Source organism: Ambystoma mexicanum, chromosome 5q (assembly GCF_040938575.1).
Source record: "Ambystoma mexicanum isolate Mex_15411 chromosome 5q, UKY_AmexF1_1, whole genome shotgun sequence".
Taxonomy (NCBI): domain Eukaryota; kingdom Metazoa; phylum Chordata; class Amphibia; order Caudata; family Ambystomatidae; genus Ambystoma; species Ambystoma mexicanum.
This window is the reverse complement of record NC_090933.1, coordinates 1372418254-1372436793: the sequence shown is the minus strand read 5'-3', so window position 1 is coordinate 1372436793 and position 18540 is coordinate 1372418254. Positions and strand designations below refer to the sequence as shown.

Sequence of the window (18540 nt, the reverse complement as noted above, 5' to 3'; positions counted from 1 at the left end):
TTCACATTAACGTTCTATCTAGAACAACTGGAAAGGAGGCTAATAATTGAAGACTGATGTTGCAAATGTAATTATGAAGGAGACATTGTGAATGTCGACAGTACAAGTTTCGTGTTGTCTCCCATTAGCTGGAACTGTGGACGAATAGTGTTTTAATTGATTCATAGTGTATTTTAAGAACTAGAGATTTGCTGAGATGATTGGAGATACGTGATTGCTAATAATATTTGAAAAGTTTTTAATAAACTGTATAAAATAAGTATGTATGTCAATTCTGTATGTATGTATTATTTGACTACACTACACAGGTTTTGCTTCTTTGAACACAACAAACGTGGAATAGAAAACTGTGATATAATTACACCAGTCTCATGCATTCAGTACAATTCATCAAGAATGCCTGCTTGTATGGTTTTGGGTTGCAGTTCTGGAAGCCATGTCGAAAGTCCGGGCACAATCCTGCATACATTCCCAAAGGATATTCATTTAATAAGATGTGTTCGACATTGTGGTTTTGTGGTGGATGAGATTGAAAGTAGAGCCCAGACCGTCTTTGGAGACTTGCGGGCCAATCGATTCCACATCTGCAGCTTGCACTTTAGCCAGGTTATGTATCGACAAACACAAAAAAGGGTCGACCCAGAATGTTTCGTAAATTGCTTCCAAATGCATTTCCAACTCTATTGATGCACACGCTGCCATCTTTCCTTTCACAAGAAGCATAATGTTTTTGTTATCGGTTTCTTGACATGTCAATTATTTTAGGAAAGCATACTGACGGGAGCACAAACCCTCTTTGGAATTTCCAATAATATGAAAACGTTTATGTATCCTCTCGGTTGTTTACACTAGGTGTCATTTATGGGTTTCTCTTTATATGTACCATTGTCTGCATCCCATTGTCTCTGCTCCATTTCGCTGTTTTTTTCCGTATTAAAACAAGTACTGTGTTACAGGGGGATGCTGGTACTTCGACTACAATTACATCGTCCTTGGCAGCAGGTCCAGAGTATGAGGTATGCGTACTAACAGTTACATTGAATGAAAGAAATTCAATCCTACCTAGTATACTATTAGACATTGACATGCATATAAACATGCAGTGTGTCAAACTTTTCTCATTTCAGTTCGAATGTTACACTTCCTCCCTAATGCAGAATACTTTGTAATATTGCCCTCAAACATTTTGCAATCAGTATGTTTTGCAGGCTGATCTCTGATCAAGTACACTTTCCATCAATCAGGTGAAATTTGAAATTTATATTTTGACTAAATGACGTGCACTGTTAGCAAGGTTATGTGTGTGTGCGCGATGAAAGATTTTAATTTCTATCATGATTGACTTTGTTTTTTTTAATGAATATTCAATTCAAGGAATGTACACATGACGTGGAATTAGAAGAGGAGGCACATGGATCAGAGGTGGTGGATCAGCTTGCTGGTGCAGACGTTACAGAGAAGACCACAGTTTAACAGAAAATCAAGAAAACCATGGTAACTAGCAAACAATTTCATTTTCTAGAAGTGTTTTGGGCTGGTTGTTTCTTCATTACATGTTTTTGTATTTAAAGTGCTATCTACTGTATGTGTTCTATACATTGAAGGGAAGCGCCCCCAATTCAGCACGATCCTCCCCGCAATGAGAGACAATAAGGGACTCTCCCGTAGTGGGAATAAGGCCAAGACAGAGTGCGGGTGAGCGTAAGTGGGAGTTTATCCAAAAATAAGGCATGCAAAGAACTCTGCAACCTACGAGAGCGCTCTGCCTGACAATCGCAAAGACAGGCGTATTTCTAATACAAAAAACGTCATCAACACCTAAACACTATAGGGGGCACAAGTCAATTGGGATTGGGTGGCGTCGACTAACTATAGGTGTTGCTGCAGCGGGGTTGGTCTTGGCGGGACGACGTCACTGGTCAGCCTCGTGGGTTGGGTTGGGCCTGGCAGGCCGGCTTGAGGTCATCCGTGCGGTGTTGATGTGCTGGGGCAGCCTGTGACAATGACGAATACCTTTCCTGTCTCATTTGCCCTAGGCCATGCACACTGCAGTTATTCAGAAAATGACATTTAAGTTCATTAATAAATCGCTTCAGCAGCTTATCTTATAAAATAAACACAACACATGAGGAATGCACCTCGTGAGAGGTCTGGTGGTTGTCGGTTGGGGTGAGATTTACCTGTGTCCTATTGACCGGTATTTTAGGTCGCGGGACGGGGCTCTGGGGCCTGGGCCGAATGATACATGTCTGTCTGCTGCGTTAGAAGTTATTATATAGATGGGTCTCTGTGTCTTGTCCCAATGATGGGGGTCGTCCTTACACGGGGTCAGGATTCTTGGGGGGTTCGTGGGATTTACGAGAGGGTGCTAGTAGATCAGTGGGTTCATCCGTGGGTTTATTACCGTGCTGTAAATAACACAGGTGGCGGGCTGTGGCCTTGGTTGCGGCGCCGGGGCCTCTGACTCTCTGAAGTAACGCCAGCTTGGTTGGGGGAGGTGAGGGAGCGCGGCACAAGTCTTAGCTTTTTTATCTGGCAGGCTTGGTGGGGTGGGAGAGGGAATGGCCTTGCATATATCCACAAAGGTATTTTCCTCGTGCGTTGCTGATCAGTGAATGCAGAAGTTTTATACTGTTCTGCCTTATTTTGACGTTATTTAGACACACATACATATTTCAATTTCGTTACACATTTCTTTAATACAGTCGGTTCCAGTACCTTTTCATTACCTAACATTATATTCACTACATTGTGTGCGTATTGTATGTACATTAGACGTTATACGAGGGATATCTAGGTTATGGCCTACAGAGATTGATGCTCGCCGCTTTGGGTGAATTAAAAAAACATATATGAGTTCAAGTTTCTACATACTATTGAAAAACACTTTTACAGATAGAGGTTACACGTTTGGTCAACATCTTTCTCCGTGGTTATAGCAGCATTAGTCCAGACCTGGAGGGATATCATATAACGTTACATTTTTATGGCTTATTCACATTTTAAACAGAGGTAGTTCATTAATACCAATACTTGAATTGTTTTCTACCTTCTTCAGATAGTGATGCTTCAGCTTTTTTCCTCGCTACCCCGGCCTTGCGGTCCGGGTCATACGGGGTGCAATATCACATTGTTACTAATATAATGTTGCCGTGTTGGCATCTCGGGTTCAGCTCATCTCCGACTTTCTCATGGGAACGCACTCGCAGCGGATCTGTCAGGGCTGCTGAGGCGACAGAGATGCATGAAAGGCCCTCCAAAGGTGGGGGCCTCGTTACAGTGTGCTGAGCTCACACCATGTTTGCTAGGCAAGATGGCGTCTAGGCCTAACTTAATTTTTGGTAAATGCAAGGACAGGGTGCGTGTGGGCAATGTCGTCGGCGGGTGAATCCTCCTCCACCTGGGCCCGGGTGGCATGAGGGGGCGCCCACCGAGTCATGGTCCTCACCTGGGGAGGGAGCTGTAGGTGAGGAGGGCCTCGTGGCCATTCCTCCCCTACATTTCCCCCCTTTCGTTACTTAAAGTAACGAATTCTTTAGCTCTTCCAATCTTCTACATTCTTGTTCCTCTAACACTGCGTCATCCCATGCAGGGGTTCCTTTTATAGGCATCCATGCTCTGCACACCCCCCTTAAACTCTCACCTCTCCTAGCATACTCGTCTGGTGTACATGTTAAATATATACAGTCGCCAGTTTCTTCCAGATCTACCCAGACCTCCTCATACCATTCCAGTTCTACGTCTCGTGGCTCCTTGATAGTGGTGTGCCATAGTTTATCTACTATGTACTTATCACGGCACATAGGCACTAACTGATACCTGGGGGTGTTATCTGCTCCTGTCTGCACATGTACTTCTTGTGTTGCTTTGATTGTACCACCGGAGTTGCCCATTGTCACCATCATCATTGCACCGTTAGGAACTGCGTTAGCACAACATCGGAGGCCCACCTGGCACAGGCAGAACATCACAAGGATGATCACCACTATTGGTATCAGGAACTTCATTGTCACTCCAAGCCATGAGGGAACCCAAGAGAAGATATTGTCGAACCACGAGCTATCCTCCGCTCCACCTTCCATTTTCATCTTCTCGCCCAGGTTATGTACTGCTTCAATAACGTGGGACAGGGACCCATTTTCTGCGTCTTCGGAAGGTACGAACGTGCAGCACGCACTTCCTATTTTTCGGCAAACACCTCCATCGATTGCTGTTAACAGGTCTAGAACATACCTGTTCTGCATGGTCATTAATCGCAGAGCTCGCAGTTCCACCTTTATTATGTTAAACCCTTCTTCAGTGTCATTGGCCAACTGGATCAGTTCCCACCGTGTGATCTGGAGCCATTTTGCATTTGCTCTTGCTTGGACACTTGATACTAGCGAAGCAAAGAATGTTTCCACGGAGCTGAACAGGCGATACCTGTCTGGAATCTGTGCCAATAAATCAGATGATGTTTGTGATATGTAGTTCGAGGCTCGCTTGTTCCTTGAGAGCTCTTCTCCTTTCCCTCCGGAGGACAGGACATAAAGGTGCGCTTGTGTAGTTGGAGAAGCTGCATTCTGGTTCAAGCCTCCTTTCATCATGTTACTTCTGTCAATATGGCTTTCTGGAATCACCATTAGTGTTGAATGCAAAGTGGCCATTGAGCAGCTACCACTCCATGATTGGGGAAGGTGCAGGTACGCCTTGTTTCCGCATACCCAGTAGGTGTCCATTAGTGCTGCTGTTCCTTTTTTCATATCTGGGATGGTGAGAGTTTTGTTACAGTTCTTGTTCGTTCCCATTGCCATTTTTCCTTCTCCCTTGAAACATAGTTCGTTTTGTATTTCACTTTGTAGCTTGAAGGGTTTCTCCATCGCTGTTACCCATGTTAGTTTAGGGATGTGTTCTTTCCATATTGGCAAGCACGTTCTTTCCATCCACCGCAACTTGTCCGGTTGGACACCTTTCAGTGCTTCTGCCTTGCACAGCACTTCTTCGTCTTTCCATTTGTTTTCGGAAAACAGTGTCCCTTGTATTGCAAAGAAAGGTTCTTTAAGACAGATCACTCCAGACGCTTGCGAATAGCACGTTTTGTTGTTCTGTAGCATTCTGAAAGAGACATCGTGTGCTTGGAAAGTGTTCTTTATTCTACACAGCGTGAGATGAAGGAGACATTGGGCATCCACAATGGGCAATTCTCGTGGCAACAATACTTTAGGTGTGCCTGATGCATGGGGGATAAGTGAGCAGACATAACAGCTCTCATTGGTTGTCTGTTTGGCTGTTGTGCTCATATCTGCATACCATTTATTTGCTTGGTGAGGGTGTCGTGGGTCTTCCATTTTGTCTAACCCTAGCCCATAATACTCATCATACCCTTTTCCACCAGTCTCTCTTCTCCGCCTACTTTTCTCCCTTCTTCTGTACCTTCTCATTATAGTAGGTGAAGAACCAGGCCCCCCTTCCCCCCTCCCACCCCCCTTTTCTAATTCTTCATACAGGGACTTGTGTTCTGTCATCATAATCACTTTTCCATCCTCCTTAATAAACAAGAGATCGTTGTTTGAAATTGGGGCGGGAGGGATCGTGTGGTTGTTGTATGTTCCAGGTTGGGACATTGTGTCATTATTTACATTTTTGGTTCTCGATTGTGACAGGACAGCAGTGGGTGGTGTAGTATAGTATCCCCACACAAAGTGTGATCCATCCCAGATCAAGAAATCACCTTCTTTGATACCTACAGTCGGAATTGTTTTCGTTCCAGGGGCAAGGGTGGTGTTGTTCCCCCCTCCCCCCTCGTTCATCTCGGTAGAGATGAACGCTATAACCCAGTGTAATACTAGACAAAACATTGAGATGAAGAACACGATAGCACACATTGATAAACCACATTCAAATGAATATGTTAATCTAGCCACTAACATTTCTCTAAATCTAACATATCTATTAGTTGCAGGCTGCCCATTCGATGCCATGATAAATCCTGTTTGAGACACAAGAGTTCATTAAATACAAACATGTAAACATTTCCACGTTGTAACGTTTCGGTGATAAAATATAGGGTTGGGTGAGGGAGGGGGTGTGTTGACAGACAAGGTAGCCTTTCAAGCATCATTATTCGTACCTTACTATATATATATAAATAATAAAAAACATGACAGTTTAAAAACAACAATAATAAAAAAAACATCTTAAAGAGCACAGGAGAGGGAAAAAAAGAACCCCACGCAAAACTTTCAAAAATTGTAATAAAAAGAAAATTTGCATACACATATGTACATGTTTTAGTCCAGGACATTTGTTGCGCGCTAATTGTGTTCACTGTTCATCTTATAATGCACACAAAATTCCAATCATTCATTCTGCACAACTTCATCGTCCGCTGTTGCCTGTGCCTCGTCCTGCACTTCACTCTCCGCAGCGCTGTAAGCTTTACGTACGTCTGTCAGATGCACCCAATACCGCAGGCCCTTAACCTTTACTGCTGTAGGCGTGCAAAACACTACCTCATAGGGGCCATGGAAACGTGGTGCGTTCCACCTCCGCACAAAACTTCTAACGTATATAAGGTCGCCAGGCATTAGCTGTAGTGGTTTTTCAGGCAACCTGTTTGGTTCAGTCGCGTTCCCCTCCTCTCTTGTCAAGGGGGGGGCTAGTTGCTTTGCAATTACGCGCGCTGCCCGTGTCAGTTTTCGCAGATATTCTGTGAACTCCTCCCCCAATATAGCTGAGCTTCTGTGTGCATCAGAACGCTCACGGAGAGGCGAATGCGCTGTATGCATTCTTCTTCCCGTGACGATCTCGTGTGGGGACAAATGGTGATCCTTACTTGGCTGGTTTCGTAGTTCAAACAAGGCCAAAGGCAGGCAGTACATCCAAGTCTTTTTAAGGGAAAAACAAAGTTTTGATAATCTGCTTTTTAACAGGCCATTTATCTTTTCCACGACGCCATTACTTTGAGGATGATAAATCGAACATAATTTGTGCTTTATCCCCAATAATGTAGTCACTTCTTTAAATAATTCATTAACGAAATGCGTCCCGTTATCTGAGCGAATAACGTCGCAAATTCCCCAGCGCGGAAACACTTCCCGCACTAGGAACTTCGCGGCGCCCCTCGCGTCAGGGCGGGCACATGGACCTGCCTCCACCCACCTCGAAAATGGACATACAACCACAATCATGTATCGAGCCCCGTTACACCTTTCTCCCATGTCTACATAATCAATGTGGAGCTCTCTGAATGGGCCACTTGGTTTTGGTATCGTACCCCTTAGTGTACGTAATGTCATACCTGAGTTGTAAATTTGACATGTCGTGCATTCTAGGGCTAACCTTGTGATGTGTTCCTGGAGGCAAGGTGCAAACCAATCTTCTTGTATCTCTGCCATTATGTGTTTCTTTGTGTTGTGTGCGGGAAAGTGTAGTTGTTGAAATGCTATTTCTAACAGCGTAATTGGCATTACCACTTTTCCTGAACTCTCTTGTCGCCACAATAAATCAGTCGGTGATTTGCTGCATCCTCTCTTAGTCCACAGCAATTTTTCCTCTGCACTAGCTCCCTCTTGCAGCTCTATTATCTCCTGTGTGGACATCATGTTGTATCCTGTGGGGACCTCTTGGCTCACTGTGTGGTGCAACATGTACTCTCCTATTTCACCTTTTTGTAGATATGAAGCTGCTTTGGCAGCGGCGTCTGCTGCCGCGTTCCCCAAAGATACAAAATCTGTATTGGTGGTATGAGCTTGACATTTTACGATGGCCACTGCCGTGGGGTCTTGCAGGGCCTCAATCAGTTCTTTCAATAACTCTGCATGCTGGACTGGCGTTCCGTCTGCTCGTCGGAACCCTCTCCGCCCCCACCGGGCCAACCCACCGTGAACTGTTGTTGTCATGTATGCTGAGTCTGTATATATGGTCACTGCGCACCCCTTGGCGGCATGCAATGCTTCTATTAGCGCTATTAGTTCTGCTGCTTGCGCTGAATAGTGTGATGGGAGGCGGTGTTGTACTAGTATCTCATATTCATCTTCCTCTAATCGTACCACTGCCATACCCACATGCTTTTCTCCTGTCTCCATGTCGATTGATGCTGACCCGTCAACAAAATACACCTCACCCTCAGTCAGGGCATTTTCAAAAATCACTTGATCCTTACTTTCGTCACCTGTGTACGTGGCGCAGTTGTGGTTTTGCATGTCCTCTACGGTGCATGCCTCTGTGATAAATGTGGCTGGGTTCACTGTTTTACATCTTACTATATGGATGTTAGCGCTGGACAGTATTATCTCATATGCTGTGGCGCGTTGTGTTGTCAATGTGCTCTTTGTTCGCTCTAATATTGCAAAAAGTGAGTGTTCCACAAACAGTGTCACCGGGCAGCCCATCACTATCGTGGCACTTTTTTCAATTGCGAACGCGGCTGCAGCTAGGGATTGCTCGCACGCGAAATGACCTTGCATTACTGCGTCTAGGGTGCCGCTATAGTAAGCGAGTGGTTTGTGCCCTAAAGATGTTTTCTGTGTCAGTACTGCTGTCATCAGTGTTCCTTTGCAGTGTGAGAATAAGAAGAATTCGCGCCCATAATCTGGGTTTGCTAGTACTGGAGCGCTTGATATCAGCTCTTTTAATGAGTTAAATGCTGTGTTCATCTCCTCTGTCCATTCTATGTGTTTGTGTTCTTGTTGTGCTTCTTTCAGTGCCTGTAACAAGGGCCTTGTGTACGCCGCATAGTCCAATATCCATGCTCGGCAATAGTTACACATACCCAGAAATTTCTGCATCTCTTTTACTGTTTTGGGCTCCCCAATTGTTCTAATCGCCTGTGCCCTGTCTGGTATAATTCGCTTGCCATCCTTTGATATCAACTGACCCAAGTATAGGACCTCTGTCAGACAGTATTGTAACTTCCCCTTGTCCACCTTGTACCCCTTATTTGCCAATAATGTCAAGAGTGTTATCGAGTCCTGTCTGCACTCTTCCTCAGCCTGTGCACAAACCAATAAATCATCAACGTACTGAATCACTGTGCTTTCTACAGACAAATTCCCTAGATCTTCATGTAGTACCCTGTTAAATATGCTTGGGCTCTCGCAATATCCTTGTGGTAGTCTGCAGTGTTCGAACCTCCTTCCTCCCAATGTAAATGCTGTCAAGTACCTGCTCTCTTCTGCTAAGGGAATCGAAAAAAATGCATTTTTTAAGTCAATTACTGTGAAGTGTGATGCTACTTTTGGAATGTTGCACAGTATTGTCGCCGGGTTCGGGACTAAAGGGAACTCCTTCATTACCACATCGTTCAGTGGGCGTAAATCTTGTATCATCCTCCATGAACCCCCCTTCGCTTTTTTGATTGGGTAAATGCATGTGTTGCATGGGGAGTTTGAGGGCACGATTATACCCTGTGCTAGCAGTGCTTCTATTGTCTCTCTGATCCCTTCTTCTGCTTCTCGCGACAGTGGATATTGTTTCACCCGGGGTAATATTGCTCCCTGTTTTACTTTTATCACCACAGGCTGAACTTCATGCAGCAACCCTACATCGTGGGGGCCATTAGTCCATAAGTTAGTGGGTACTGAACTCATGTCTTCATCAAAAAATGTGTGCGGTGCTCCTACTACCGCCATTAGTTCAACCTTAGTTTGTCTGGCTGTAACTACAATGTCACAGGGCATTGCCAGTTCCATCACTACTTCACCATCTCCCTCAGTGTCAGAAAATAGCTCCTCGTCCGAGAGCTCTCTCAGTGGAATATTTGCATTTGTACACAATACTGTCCGCCACTCGCACCCTTCCATGTCAATACCAATCACACATATTCTGTTTGCTGATACATGTATCGCATGCAAATCCAACGATAGTACTGCCCCAAGAGCAGTGTCAGGGCTTGCTATGGGACGAAAAAGGAATTCTGCTGGGATCCTCCACTCCACCCTTTTTAGTTCTGGCACTATGAGAGCCAATGTTCTCATACCTTCAACAAACATCTCCTCATTTCTTGGTACCCCTCTGATCTCTTTCATGATTGTGTGGCCGTGTATTACTGCTAATATACGGAGGGGGCATATGCCTGGCGTTGAACATACGATGCCGCTCCCTGTGAATGATATTGTCATGTTTAGTTTGCTCAAGAGATCTCTCCCCAGTAAGTTGATGGGAGAGTTTTCATAGTACAGTAAGGGTGCTTTCACTGTTTTCCCCCCCACTGTCACATCCAATACCTCTGTGTAAGGAACTTCAATTACAGCCCCAGAGAACCCCTGCGTCTCTAACGTTCTATTAGATAACGGGAACCGGCCCTCTCTAATGCATGATTTCTCCGCTCCCGAATCCACCATGAATATGAATTGCTTGTCTCCTATCTGCGCTCCTATCAATGGTTCCTCTGATGCATTGTGGGTCGTAGACAGTACTGGACACGCAAGTGCTCTCTGTGGGCTGTCCTATGCGGGGTGTCTCATTGCCCCCCCTTGATCGAAAATGTTCCCCGAAACTACTGACACTCCACTGTAAGGTGCGGGGGCGGGTGCCCCATTAGCTACTGTGGCGAAAGTGTTACCAGGCGTGTAGTGCACATTGTCATTATTCTGTGGGCTGGTTTGTGTTCGGTACTGATGTCCGTGTAGTTGTGCGTTACTCCTTTGTACTACATTGTCTGGTTGCTGGTATTGTCCCATGGGGAGGCCGTAGGGGCTTCCTGGATGGGGGTGTCCGTACTGTTCTATCTCTTGGAAACCGTTGTTTTGTCTGCTCCTACATTCTCTTGAGTAATGCCCCCATCTCCCACAATTCCAACAGCTCCCCTGTGGACCTCTGGGACCCTGCCACCCATTTCCTCCCATTCCTCCATACCCTTGTCCTCCTCTTCGACCCCTGTACCCACCTCTTCCTCCTCTTGGGGCCCACTCTTGCCACGTTGGACCTCCGTTCTGCTCCTGCTCTGTCCACTGTCGTTGCCCTTGTCCTGCCCAATTCGCTGCTATTCTTCCTTGTATTGCTATTTGCCCCTCCTCTCCTTCCTCTCCCTCCCGTATGAGTGGGAGTCCCGCTACCGCTGCTGCGACCTTCACCAATTTTGATTGCACCAACTTCGCCTCATCCGCCAACCTTTTCTGTGCTACTTCCCTCTCTCTTTCTTTGATCCGTTTACAATGGTGTACTATTATGCTTTGGATCTCCGGCCAGCCTTTTGCCTCAACACCTGCTATTTTATCTAGTGCCTTTTGCACTTCCTTTGGGAGCCCTCTCTTAATGATGAAGTAAAATAGAGACGTGGATTGGTGCCAGGGCGTACCCGTTTCCGCTCTCCACATCTCCTGCACCCGGAGAATGTAATCCATAGCGTCCTCCCCGTCATTCATGGTACATTGCATTACTGACTGCAAATCAGGGGTATCTGGGAAGGTTTCCCGCAGTGCGTCCCACACCCTTGCTCGCACGGTGTTAAAAGAAGCCCCATCATGGCGATCACACTCTAAAGTTACAGCTGGAAAACCCGCTTTAGCCCATACTCTGTCTGCCTGATCCCCTACTGCGGACACTAGTAGGCTTTTCACATCGCCTACTGCCAGCGGTATACCAGCGGTATGTTTCTCAAATGCATATATCCACTTACTTGCCCCTCCTGACAGCTGTGGTAGTAATTTCATTAAATTAGCCTTGTCCATCTGTGCCCACGGTATATAGTTTGGCCTCCCGCCTCCCCTGTGGAGTAATGGGAGTTGTAATTTCCCTTTTGCCGTTGCAGCTTCCTTTTCCTTAGTCACTGCTGACTCTAATGACGCCATCTTCCCCACCCTATTTCTTAGTCGTCCCATCCATTCATCTTCTATAGTCCCCAGTGAACATGCACCATCTAGTTCCTCGCCGTCTCCTCCTACTGCCATGCTCAATCTATCACTCTCATCCCCCCCTCCTCTGACATCACATAACAAATCCTCTCTGATCCCTCTCTCTCGCGAGACGTCACCAATGCTTCCTTCTGCTGTCCCTACTTCTATTATCCTGGTCGGTTCTTCCTCAATTCTGAACAGTATTTCCCCCTTTTTCCATCCCTCCTCAATTTGTCTACTTTCGCTCGACGCTCTAGACGTGCGTCCAGATTGTGTGGGGGCGCATGCTGTGCGTTCACATATGTCTTTTATTCTTGAGAGTTCATCTCTTGCCACTGTAAGCCTCGACTCTAAGTCACTCGTTAACTTCTCTATGTCCACCCTCTGTGTGCCTCCCTGGGCGCGCTCTCTGGTGTTTTCGTATGGTGGGGGTGCAGTTGGTCTTTGTGGCGTGCTGGTCGAAGGGGGAGGCACATAAATAGGGTCGCTATATCCTGCTGCAGGGGCTGGTTTAGGTAATATTGGGTACAACATAACCACTTCCGCAGGTTGCTCTGTACTTAACTGTTCCTTTTCCTCTCGCGGGATCATTAGTGGATTGTCTGTGGTGGAAGGTAAATCAATATTTGGAGCTGGAGCTTTGGGTGGGGGTACTTCCTCAAACAATCTCCAAAGATCTAATATCTCCTTCCTATTCTGCCATTGTTTTCCCTTATACTTGAGGCGAATACATGTACATACCATATCAAGAACGCTTTTGTCAAAAGACCCTCCTTCTGGCCAAATCTGGGGCAACCCCTCCCCTTTCAATTCTGTTAACCATTGATCATGATATTTATTTATGCGTTCAGCATATCCAGGCAAGCTCTTACAAATGTGTGACAAGGGAGTTTCAGCCCCCATCCTCTAAATCGCTAGCGCTACCGCGTTCGCCTTCGTTACTTTTTATTAGATGTAAATATGCGTATGTATACCTTTATGGCACAGACAAGAGCGGACCTCTCAAAATTATCACCCACTGTTATTCACTGCACAAATCTCTTCTCACTCACCATATCTCATCTCCTTCCCATTCCCAGGCACTCTTATGTGATCTCACTTGTAATTGATCAAGTACTGGTTATGGCCACACTCTCTGACACCACCTCGCGGCCACCCGTTCGTCTCTAACACTCGTACGGTGCGCGCACCCTTCACAATGCTTTCCACTCACACTTTTGTCTTTCTCCTCCCTTTCCTCCCTAGCCAGCTGTCCCTGTTTTCCTGCTGAGGTTACTGTGTTCACGTCTGTACGTGCCACTACTGAGTCCCCACTTTTTAAGATGTTCTAACTTCTTTATACCCTTCTCATTTTCGCCCCCTACCCCGTGGAAATGGAAAAAGAAGAAATAGAGAGAGAGAGCACAATCACTAAAAAATATTCCCGGTGTCTCCTTTTGCTAGACACCAATAACTTATTTCTCACTTCTTCATATATTCCCAGTACTAGTCTAGATAGCACTATGCGGCGCCGCCTTCCACCCCCTCTCGGAGCTAGGTTTCCGTCACTTCTACCACGTCACTTATTTCTTACTCCTAATGGCCATATGCAAAAGAAAGAATAAAGAAAGTTTCAAGACCCGTCTGTAGTAGACCCCCAATATTCTTCTCCTCTACCTGTCCCCGTTCTTTTATTCCCAATTCCCCTTCTTTTCCCCTTGACGATCACTCGCACTCGGTACTCACGTGCCCGTCTTGAACCGATACTCTCCGAAACTGGGTCCGTCCAGGCGGCGTTACCGGTAACTCAACGGTCAGCCCCTGGCTCCGGCGAGCGGCACTCAAAGGGGATTTTTTTCCAATCGGGATCCCGTACCCTTTCTCATTGAGTGCGCACTTCTTATTGTGCCGGTCGCCGTTGGCGGGCGGCCTCCCGGAGACGGCTCACCGTGCGTATCCCTTCTCGACCGGAGATTCTCGTGCCACAAGGGGGTCGTTAAGAAGGAGTTAGGAAAAATAGTTTGGAGATATCACGCTATCGGGGTCACCACTGAAGGGAAGCGCCCCCAATTCAGCACGATCCTCCCCGCAATGAGAGACAATAAGGGACTCTCCCGTAGTGGGAATAAGGCCAAGACAGAGTGCGGGTGAGCGTAAGTGGGAGTTTATCCAAAAATAAGGCATGCAAAGAACTCTGCAACCTACGAGAGCGCTCTGCCTGACAATCGCAAAGACAGGCGTATTTCTAATACAAAAAACGTCATCAACACCTAAACACTATAGGGGGCACAAGTCAATTGGGATTGGGTGGCGTCGACTAACTATAGGTGTTGCTGCAGCGGGGTTGGTCTTGGCGGGACGACGTCACTGGTCAGCCTCGTGGGTTGGGTTGGGCCTGGCAGGCCGGCTTGAGGTCATCCGTGCGGTGTTGATGTGCTGGGGCAGCCTGTGACAATGACGAATACCTTTCCTGTCTCATTTGCCCTAGGCCATGCACACTGCAGTTATTCAGAAAATGACATTTAAGTTCATTAATAAATCGCTTCAGCAGCTTATCTTATAAAATAAACACAACACATGAGGAATGCACCTCGTGAGAGGTCTGGTGGTTGTCGGTTGGGGTGAGATTTACCTGTGTCCTATTGACCGGTATTTTAGGTCGCGGGACGGGGCTCTGGGGCCTGGGCCGAATGATACATGTCTGTCTGCTGCGTTAGAAGTTATTATATAGATGGGTCTCTGTGTCTTGTCCCAATGATGGGGGTCGTCCTTACACGGGGTCAGGATTCTTGGGGGGTTCGTGGGATTTACGAGAGGGTGCTAGTAGATCAGTGGGTTCATCCGTGGGTTTATTACCGTGCTGTAAATAACACAGGTGGCGGGCTGTGGCCTTGGTTGCGGCGCCGGGGCCTCTGACTCTCTGAAGTAACGCCAGCTTGGTTGGGGGAGGTGAGGGAGCGCGGCACAAGTCTTAGCTTTTTTATCTGGCAGGCTTGGTGGGGTGGGAGAGGGAATGGCCTTGCATATATCCACAAAGGTATTTTCCTCGTGCGTTGCTGATCAGTGAATGCAGAAGTTTTATACTGTTCTGCCTTATTTTGACGTTATTTAGACACACATACATATTTCAATTTCGTTACACATTTCTTTAATACAGTCGGTTCCAGTACCTTTTCATTACCTAACATTATATTCACTACATTGTGTGCGTATTGTATGTACATTAGACGTTATACGAGGGATATCTAGGTTATGGCCTACAGAGATTGATGCTCGCCGCTTTGGGTGAATTAAAAAAACATATATGAGTTCAAGTTTCTACATACTATTGAAAAACACTTTTACAGATAGAGGTTACACGTTTGGTCAACATCTTTCTCCGTGGTTATAGCAGCATTAGTCCAGACCTGGAGGGATATCATATAACGTTACATTTTTATGGCTTATTCACATTTTAAACAGAGGTAGTTCATTAATACCAATACTTGAATTGTTTTCTACCTTCTTCAGATAGTGATGCTTCAGCTTTTTTCCTCGCTACCCCGGCCTTGCGGTCCGGGTCATACGGGGTGCAATATCACATTGTTACTAATATAATGTTGCCGTGTTGGCATCTCGGGTTCAGCTCATCTCCGACTTTCTCATGGGAACGCACTCGCAGCGGATCTGTCAGGGCTGCTGAGGCGACAGAGATGCATGAAAGGCCCTCCAAAGGTGGGGGCCTCGTTACAGTGTGCTGAGCTCACACCATGTTTGCTAGGCAAGATGGCGTCTAGGCCTAACTTAATTTTTGGTAAATGCAAGGACAGGGTGCGTGTGGGCAATGTCGTCGGCGGGTGAATCCTCCTCCACCTGGGCCCGGGTGGCATGAGGGGGCGCCCACCGAGTCATGGTCCTCACCTGGGGAGGGAGCTGTAGGTGAGGAGGGCCTCGTGGCCATTCCTCCCCTACAACATTGAACATGTTTTTACAACCCATCTCCTAGAGGCCCAGAAGGAAAAGAAGTATAAAGACACAGACAACAAATGAAACCAAAGATGTCGCTTGCCAAACAGATTTCACCATGGAGCAACTACTTGTTTGAGGCGCAGCGTGGTCCATTCAGTAAGCAGACTTGTGATGCTTATGCCCAATGGCCTGAAACTGAATGCAATGTGACCAGCGAAGCCAGCAAAGTGTTCTTGGACCATTGCTACAATGTGAGAACTCTACAAGATGAAACAGAATATAATGAAGATGCTTTGGAATTCCTCGCTGACCACTTTACACCATCTACACCCGCAAAAAAAGGTCCACCCAATAAACAATTGACGTTGATGGTTTCTCCAATTTGTGTGCAAATAACACAAGCTGAACTAACAGAGACTGAAGCTTCAACGCAATTGACTGCGAAACCTGTCAAAGATCTCGACTACAGTTTGTCTAGTTTGGCCGATTGGTCCACCACAGTTGAGTCACAAACCACAATCATGCAGGACGATTGGCTAATAAAGGAGCAGAAATGCATTGTATTCGACCGCTGCCTGGTAAAGATTATACTGATGCTGAAAAGTGTCAATACATTGAGGGGGAACATTTGCAGGCAGCCATTGGTTCATGTGTCTCGTGTATTACAAGGCACTAACCTGAAAATCCAAGCCAGCTTTGTCCACCTCCATGATACATTTTCATGGTCCGCTCAACCGATGCTGGTAAAGTGCCAGTTGGAAATCAACTGTATTCAGCAGCTTTACTTTTGAGTGGCTCGACTTTTTGTAAGTTGTCCAGTTTCTGTCAATTTGTGGGTGTTCAGTTCCTTGCTAAAACGCAGTACTACAAATATCAAAGATAACTCTTATTCCCTGCTATTAGTTAAGCCTGGAAAATTGAACAAAAGTCAATTTAAAGCACATTTTCAGGCAAACGGTTCAGGCTAGCTAGCTAGCGACGGACAGTGTGACAGCCGCGGATTTTCAGAAAAGTACTGCACATGCCACTTTCAAGACATGGAAACAAAAGAAATTGTGAGTTCAGAGATCGTGCAGGTGTCCCAATGTAAATCCTCTGTGGCCATGGAGAAACATGGTTTCATAAAATCCCTGGAAGATCTTCAATCGAGGGAGAATGCAAATAGAGCTCATAACCACCGATAGACATTTTTCAATAGCGAAGGCCATGCGAGATCAGTTTCCAAACATTCGTCATTAATTTGATGTATGGCACGTTGCCAAATCAGTCAATAAAAGAATTACAGCTGCTGGTAAAAAGAAGGGTTTGGAAAATATCTTACGGTGGCCTCAGTCTTTCAGCAACCATCTTTGGTGGAGCTGCAAAACTTGTGATGGATCTGTGGAAATTATACTTGAAAAATTGCGCTCATTAGTGCACCACTGTTCCAACGTTCACTCATGGACAGAAAACCAACATTTTCACCAATGTGCACATGGACCTTTATCGGAGGAGCAGCAATGCAAGAATAAGTGGTTGGTTCCATCTTCACCTCCACACAAAGCTCTTGAGGAGATTGTGTTTGATAAAACTCTTTCAAGAGACCTAAAGGGACTCACAGAATTCTGTCACACTGGCGATTTGGAGGTGTTCCACAATATGTGCCTACAGTACGGACTCAAAAGGTTGCTTTTCGGCAAAGACGGTATACAAGCTCGGACATTACTAGCGGTATGAGCGCATAACGAGAACATAGGGAGAGGACAATCGAGAACTGCAGGAAACTTTGTGATGCTTCGTTACACAATGGCCTTTGCAAAACAAAGCAAAAAATGGGTGGCTAAACCAATATACCAGGAATTGGAATTCGATTTTGTGAAAGATCTCACTTTGACTGTGTTGGACATGCATAATCATGGAATCGATCCTGATTTTGTTCCTAGGACACATACATTGCCACAAAACATTGCAAATGTGCCCTGTCTACCTAAAGCGGATCTCGTTGGACAGTTGACTTCCCGGTATAAATGATTTGCAGCAGTGTTCGTACATGGTCAATGGAATGCTATTAAACTCGAATTTCAAAGCTATTAAAAGTATTAAGTATTTAATTATGCACATTTTAATCCGGTTTATGATTCATTAATTTATATCTTGAACGATAACCTGCATGTCTGTGGTTGCTTGGTGTCTGTAAAGCTCGACATAGGTGGCCAAAGATTCCAAATTGTCTTTTCAAATGTATCCTTTGTCAACTTCTTTTTGCAAGAAATGCCTTTTGTAAGATGCCATACAGTATATAACTGTGTTTTGCCCCCTCACGCTTTTGCCCTGCTCTTGTGGGTCTTTGACTGATCGGGAATGGGAGGGTCAGATGGATATCAGCTTGAAAGGAACTGCGGGGTCTGAGCTGGTGGGCTCAGGCCTGGCGTGGTGTAGGTTGTTAGTGCACGGGAAGTTCAGTAGAGATGAATGGGCACTTGGATTTATGACTCGTCAGTGTCTCACGTTATCCGCAGAGCACATTCCTCCGCGAGAAAAGGGGGTGCCCAGGTGTGGCGAGGACATGGGGTAGGCTGGCTGAGCAAGGCACTGGGGTTGGTAGAGTTGCATTTGTACAAAGAGAGATGGATTTTCGGGCATAGTAGAAAGATGTAATTGGGCCTATTTGAAAATGTTTCCACGTTATCTGTTTTACTTACCCTAACTGTGACTGTTTTCCCAAAAAATGAAATCACTAGCACTATTGATGATTACAAAGGTATTCACGATAGCGCGGCATTGGTGGATGCCCTCAAACAATTCTTTTATTTATCGA

The 18540-nt window shown here is 45.9% G+C and overlaps 1 protein-coding gene across 6 annotated transcripts in view; it reads left to right on the top strand.

Annotated features, from left to right (window-relative positions):
- The window catches only part of LOC138498171 (zinc finger protein 605-like), a 195866-nt gene that overhangs the window by 15171 nt on the left and 162155 nt on the right, over nucleotides 1-18540 (top strand). For 5 of the 6 annotated variants that reach the window (XR_011278712.1, XM_069622051.1, XM_069622053.1 and 2 more), the window contains 2 exons: nucleotides 957-1016; nucleotides 1375-1494. The exons of the other annotated variant lie outside the window; for it this stretch is intronic. The gene's annotated coding sequence lies outside the window, so the exon portion shown is untranslated. The remainder of the gene's footprint in view (nucleotides 1-956; nucleotides 1017-1374; nucleotides 1495-18540) is intronic. 6 annotated transcript variants of the gene reach the window in all.